Source organism: Bidens hawaiensis, unplaced genomic scaffold, assembly GCF_021521415.1.
Source record: "Bidens hawaiensis isolate Kalapana, Puna unplaced genomic scaffold, B.hawaiensis_p1.1 tig00028764_1, whole genome shotgun sequence".
Classification (NCBI taxonomy): domain Eukaryota; kingdom Viridiplantae; phylum Streptophyta; class Magnoliopsida; order Asterales; family Asteraceae; genus Bidens; species Bidens hawaiensis.
In genome coordinates this window covers 3969-10933 of record NW_027494711.1, presented here as the reverse complement: position 1 = coordinate 10933, position 6965 = coordinate 3969, and the positions used below count along the sequence as shown (strand labels likewise).

At 33.8% G+C, this 6965-nt stretch overlaps 1 pseudogene across 1 annotated transcript; it reads left to right on the top strand.

Annotated features, from left to right (window-relative positions):
• The first annotated feature begins 2744 nt into the window (after positions 1–2744).
• On the top strand, positions 2745–6730 carry LOC143577652 (root phototropism protein 2-like; annotated as a pseudogene). Its single transcript, XR_013143144.1, has 5 exons — positions 2745–2902; positions 3001–3070; positions 3889–4266; positions 4982–5718; positions 6125–6730. The product of XR_013143144.1 is annotated as a root phototropism protein 2-like (transcript).
• The last annotated feature ends 235 nt before the right edge of the window (positions 6731–6965 follow it).

Below are 6965 nucleotides of genomic sequence, written 5' to 3'. Positions count from 1 at the left end.
TGTTCTTCGGGTTTGTTTTTCGGGTTTCGGGTTTTTCGGGTCGGGTTCTTCGGGTTTTAAAGTTTTAAATCTTGACCCGAAACAATGGATCTATAATAGTTGTAATGACAACAATCGATTATGACCAAATTCTGATAACGTTAGTGGCTAAGACTAAGCCTATTATACCTAAAATATATTTAATTTCAAAACTAAAAGTTTATTCGGGTTGACCCGAAACTTATAAAACAAACCCGAGAACCAACCCGAATTACTTCGGTTCGGGTTCGGGTTATTCTTTTCTCGGGTTCGGGTTTTTCGGGTCGGGTTAGTTCGGGTTCGGGTTTTCTCGGGTCGGGTTTCGGATTTCAGGTAAAAGTGACAGCCCTATAAACTATTCATTTAGTAAAAACCTCTTAAAATCCGACCCGATTTTCTTTTTTTTATAGCTTATAGGGACTAATAATCGCTAGACAAAATGATTAAAAAATATTATCTTAGAAACAAGATTAGATATGGGACTAGCCACGTGTGACACCATCATTTGCTATAAATGGATACCGTGGTGGGTCCCACTTGAAGAATAATCCTGTGTGGAAAAACAGCATGAAATGGTCTAGATTTGAATCAAATTAGTAGATGGCTCTGAGCCACATATTTGTGTGGTGGAGAGTAAACCCGACCAGCATCACATGGTCAGTCATACTCCACATTATGTCAGTCCGACCAAAAAGTCATTGTTATTATTCCGAGTTGGCAACACATATGAACAACATGTCTATTATCACCAATGTACAAGTTTTAATGTTATAGGTACTGTATTGACAAACTTTAGAGCTGTAAAGTGCATGACTTATTGATGTATTTTGTACCATGGTTAAATGGATAACATATTATGTATCGAGTTAAATGTTTCCTTCGTGTTTTTGCTAGGTTAGCCTCCATTGAGTAATATTCATCTTTCGTTCATTTACCATTTATTCTATTGCAGTATTGTGCGCTCACAATAAAGTATTCACCTGGTTATGAATCTAGAGTTTTCTCGGTCTGAATATGACACGCGTATCTTTTGATTACTTAAGTAGCATACCAAAAAATGTATAATTAGTATATTAAGACCATGTTTAGTTGAAAACGTAATCATGTTTAGTTTATAAGTATATTATGGAAATTGGAATGTAGTGGTGGTGGCAATAATACTGGCATTTGAGAGAAGGAGAAAGAGAATTGCACCATGGGTGTTTTGGTTGAAGGTTGGGTGAGGCGGCAATGAGTGGTGCCTCCTACCCACCCAGCATGTGGTCTTAACGTTTGAGTTTTATATTTTATCTTTAAAATTTCAATGGGTTTATAATAAAGCTAACTCAACAGAGAATTGCGGTTTTCGTTCCGATAGTTTGTTCAAATTTTTTATTTTAGTTCAAAAGTTTACAATTTTCTATTTCCGTTCATAGAGTTTTATTTTTATTGCAATTTTCATCCATGTAGTTTGTTAAAATCATCTATTTTAGCCCAAAATATGTTTAGAAGAATGACAAAAGTTGCAACGAAAAGTAAATTCTAGGGACTGAAATAACAAATTTAAAACTATTAGAAAAAAAATAACAAATTTAAACAAACCACGAAGACGAAAACCACGTTCCTTTCGATTCGAGTTTTACCTTTCATGTTTAAATAAAAATAATAATGCAGATCACTTTATCAGGACAAGACATCACTTAACCAATTAGGTAGACTCAAAATATGAGTTTCTGTAACATATAATTTGATAAACTTGATTAAAAGACACTTCACATCAAAATAAAAAATATCAAATAAAGTTTCACAATGTTTTCTCTAAGCTACAACTTTGTGAGTCAAGTGTGAACATGGTAAAATTGACAGAAAATCAATTTAATAACTTTAATAGTCAGATATAAAAACGATATGGTAAATTTAAAATATAAAGGGAGACAAAAATGAAAATCGTAAGAAGTATTTATGGCCACACAAAAAATTCCTTAGAAATAAATTCCGAAAAGATAAAAAAAATCATAACTTAATATACAAATAAAGAATAAAAAAAATTAAAAAACTAAAATGTTTCCGCCATCATTCTCGTTCAAAATAAAATACAAAAACATACCAAAAAAAATAAAATAAAATTTTGACGAAAAGACACAATGACGAAAAAGAACAAAAGACACAATTATAACTAAAAAGGACACAATATATTACAAAACATAACACAACGCCGAACAAAATATAACACAATGTTGAGTAATATAACAAAATAAAGAAAAAAGACACAATGTCAAGGAAAAAAGACACAATCAATTACGAAAATAAACACAAAACACAATAATAGGCAAAAAGAAACTAAGACTTTTTTCATTTACCATTGTGTTTTGTTGTTTTTTTTGTGAGGATGAGAAACATGGTAGAAACATTTTTGTATTTTTCACCTTTTTCGTATTTTATTAAATTTTGAATTATGATTTTTTTATTTATTTTTATTAAATTTTTTTAAAACTTTTTTATATGTGGCTACAAATTCTTATATTTTTTGTTCCCAAGTGTAAAATAATTTGACTTATGACATATCAGCAAATATATATCTTTTACACTTATTAGACATATCAGCAAATATATATCTTTTACACTTATGTTTAGTTGATATTTAATGAGTTGTAAAGTAGATATTGGAATGTGGCCAAAAGAGTGACCACGGTGTAATATAACGTCCAAACAAAAGCCCCGTTAAAAGTGGATTAAAAAAGGTTACATACACAACTATTTCCATTACTATCTCCCTTATATAAATACATAACACATAGATCACCATATTATTATTATCCTCTCATTTAATCAACTTCCAATCCATGGCTGCACATACAAAGAATACACATAGAGTTTCTCCGGCTATGGAGCGAACAGGCCAGTGGTAATTACTAATTACCAATAACTCGGCTTACGAACTAACCTTAAGTTTTAATATAAATATAAACTTATTTATGTTTTCTTTGTTATGTTGTTTATTAGGATTTTCTCACAAGATATCCCAACTGATATTATTGTACAAGTTGGTGAAGCTAAGTTTCCTCTTCACAAGGTATTATGATTCATCATCATTTGATCCATTGTTGTTTATACAAGTTGAATATAATTGTTTATATAGGTTTTATTTAGGGGGTGTTTGGACTAGCTTTTTTAGCTTTTTTTTTTTATAAAATAAGCTTAATTTGGTGTTTGGTTTAGTTTTTTTAGCTTATGTTTATAAGCTTATATATATATATGCTAATTTGAAGAAGGTTACTTGAAGAATGTTTTTTAGCTTATTTGAATAAACTTATTTGTTTAAGGGGGTAAGTTACTCATTTGCCCTCAAATGATGGTGGATTAATAATATTGAAGCAACTTATTACGGTAACAAATCAAAGAATGGTGGATTTAACAACTTATTAAGACGTAAAATCAACTTGTAGAATATAAGCTAATCCAAACACTTAAAAAGAACTTATCAAATAATAGAAAATAAGCTATAAGCTATTTTAAAATATAAGCATAAGCTAGAAAATAAAAGCTAGGCTAAACACCCCCTTAGTTGTTTATATACCCACAGTCGTACCCAGTAATACCACATGTAGCGAAACTATTGATAAGACAGGGGGTAAGAAGTAGCTAACGTTATCCTTGATGACAGAGAGACTGCTTTTAGACGTTTTTTACAAGTTTAATTAATTTGTTGTTTATACAAATTTAATTCAATTGTGATTTATACAAATTAATTCATTTGTTGTTTATGCAAGTTTAATTCATTTGTTGTTTATACAAGTTTATTTCATTTGTTGTTTAGACAAGTTTAATTCATTTGTGTTTATACAAGTTTAGTTAGTGATCACTGACTATAACAATAACATGTTATGACAGTTTATTTTAGTAGCAAAGAGTAACTACATAAGAAGATTAATACTCGAATCGAAAGAACCTGACCCGACTAGGATTGATATCTCGAATATCCCAGGAGGAGCCGAGATATTCGAGAAAGCTGCAAAGTTTTGCTACGGTGTCAACTTTGAAATCACCGTGCATAACGTTGCAGCTCTGCGTTGTGCTGCTGAGTATTTGGAAATGACTGATGAGTATTGTGATGGAAACCTCGCAGGCCGGACAGATGATTTTCTCATTCAGGTAGCGTTAACGAGCTTATCTGGCGCGGTCGTTGTTTTGAAATCGTGTGAAGATCTTCTTCCTATAGCTGAGCAGATCAATATTGTTCAAAGATGTGTTGAGTTAGCTAGTGCAAAGGTAATTTATAATATCTTCATAGTCTAAAAATTTAGCGGTGAAAAAGAGCCGAGCCGCTGATGATTTACTCGAGTTTGGATCGATAAAATAACTCGAAACAAACCAAGCTTTTTCGAGCTCGTGCCTAGCCTGAGCCTCAAATAAAGCTCGAGTTATCGAGCTCGAGTTTTGTGTAGGAAACTCGTTTAAGCTTGTCGAACCTGTTGTATTTTTAACTGCATAGTTGAGCTCGAGCCGAGCTTACGTTCGTTTAAGATTTCTCTCAAAAGTTTATAAAAATAAGTAAAAACGCGTATAAATTGATTATAAAATAATAAATGAGTTAAGCAGAGTTTGAGCTTGAAAAAACAATTCACGAGCCAAGCTCAAGCATAGTCAAAGCATAGTCAAGCTCAGGCTTAGATCATCTCGCTTACACCCCTTTTACCTTTTTTAGACTTTTGTGTATTAATTTTTACACTTCACATTAAAACTCGAGCCAAGCTTTTGCTTGTTTAGTTTAACATATGAGCTCAGCCCGAGCTTAGGCTCATATAAAATTTATCAGGAATGTATAAAAATAATAAAAAAACGTATATAAATTAATTAATAATAGTTAATAAACGAGTCGAACTCGAGCTTGAAACAACAGATAACAAGCCTGCTTTTAAAAAAAGGCTAGTTTACACCTTTGCGAAAAACTCTTCCATCGGATGACTGACTCGATACTTTGCAGGCATGCAACGAAGCGAATTTCCCAAGCCGCTCACCTCCAAACTGGTGGACAGAGGAGCTATCAATCGTGGACATAGCCTTCTTCGAGAAAATAATCGCTTCAATGAAAACACACGGCGCGAAACCACTCACCATCGCGAGCGCAATCATAACCTACACCGAACGAGCATTACCAGACCTCGTGCGTGATCACTCAGGAAACAGCATCAAAGGCACCATCTCCATCGACTCCACCACCCGGGTTCACCAACGTGATCTTCTCGACTCAATAGTCACACTCCTCCCCGTCGAAAATCAACGCGCAATCGCCTCATTCCCTATCAACTTCCTCAGCTGCCTCCTCCGTGCAGCAATATTCCTTGAAAACAACGACGTTTGTAAAAAACAGCTAGAGAAACGGATATCTGCGTTTTGGAGCATGTAACTGTTGATGATTTGCTCGTGTTGTCGTATACGTTCGATGGAGAGAGGTTGTTTGATTTGGAGAGTGTAAGAAGGATAATTTCTGGATTTGTGGAGAAAGAGAAGAGTGTTTCGGTGTTTAATGGAGGCGATTTTAGAGACGTGGCGTCAACGGCCATGCTTCGGGTTGCTAAGACGGTGGATGCGTACCTTGGAGAGATTGCGACGATACCCGAGTTGAGCATTTCCAAGTTTAATGGGATTGCGAATTTGGTACCGAAGAATGCACGTAAAGTTGATGATGATCTTTATCGCGCCATTGATATATATCTTAAGGTAATGTTGATCATATGTGGTTAGAACAATTATCCAGATATTAGTCAAACGGCCTTCCTGACCAACAAGTTTGAAAGTTTGACCATGAAAGGTCAGAACGATGTCCAAATATTGGTCAAACGGTCGTTCAAACTAATATTTTAAAAGTTTAACTTTATTTTTGGTTAAACAGTGATTTTAGTGTCTTATGAACGATCGTTTGATTGTGTGAAATCGGATTGGGGTGTAAGATTAATTTCATACATAAAGGAAAAGTTTAAGGTCCATTATAATTATATAAAATATTCAAGGTTTAGATCCGAGCCAAATAACATATGCTCGGATTGTAAAATCTAACCTAAACTAATCGAGTATTTTATATATGTTTTATAGAAAATAATTATTTTTTACTCGTTATATGTTCTAGGCTCATCCGAACTTGGATGAAATCGAGCGAGAGAAAGTTTGTAGTGTGATGGACGCGTTGAAACTATCTTACGAAGCCAGGGTACATGCGTCCCAAAACAAAAGATTACCCGTGCAAATTGTTTTGCACGCGCTTTACTTTGATCAGTTGCAAGTAAGAAGTGACACAAACGATAGGAGCACGCCCAATGCTCTAAGCATGAGGTCTCAGGTCCAAGCTGACGTGTCACTAGCGAAAGAGAACGAAGCCTTAAGAACCGAATTGCTACAAATGAAGGCTTATATATCGGATATACAAACCAAGAATCATCCAGGATCAAAGTCTACGAGAATAAGTAACCCAAAGAAGCCTACTTTCTTCTCGTCGGTGTCGAAGAAGTTAGGAAAGTTGAATCCTTTTAAACATGGATCAAAGGATACTTCCCATATTGAAGAAGGCAATGAGGTTGATCTTACTAAGCCTAGAAGGAGACGTTTCTCTATCTCATAAACTCAATAATAATAATCTTGCTAGGTTAGTTGTGTGAGTGTGATTTTTTTTATATATATTATTGTTTAATTAATTGTGATTTAATTTGGCTTTTGTTTATTGTTTATGAAAGTGTAAGTATATGTTGTGAACATGGTGCCGAGTATGACCTCATTGATCGATGATCATAATTTGTATAATCGTCTTTTATTATAGGTAACATAAAGATTTAAATGATAATGTTTGTAACAACTTTTTTTTATATATAAGTGATATTAAAACGTGCTAATTTAGGGATGGCAACGGGTCGGGTTTGGGTTGATGAATCTAAGTGGAACCGAAAAACAAACTGATGCAAATCAAGAACTTATCT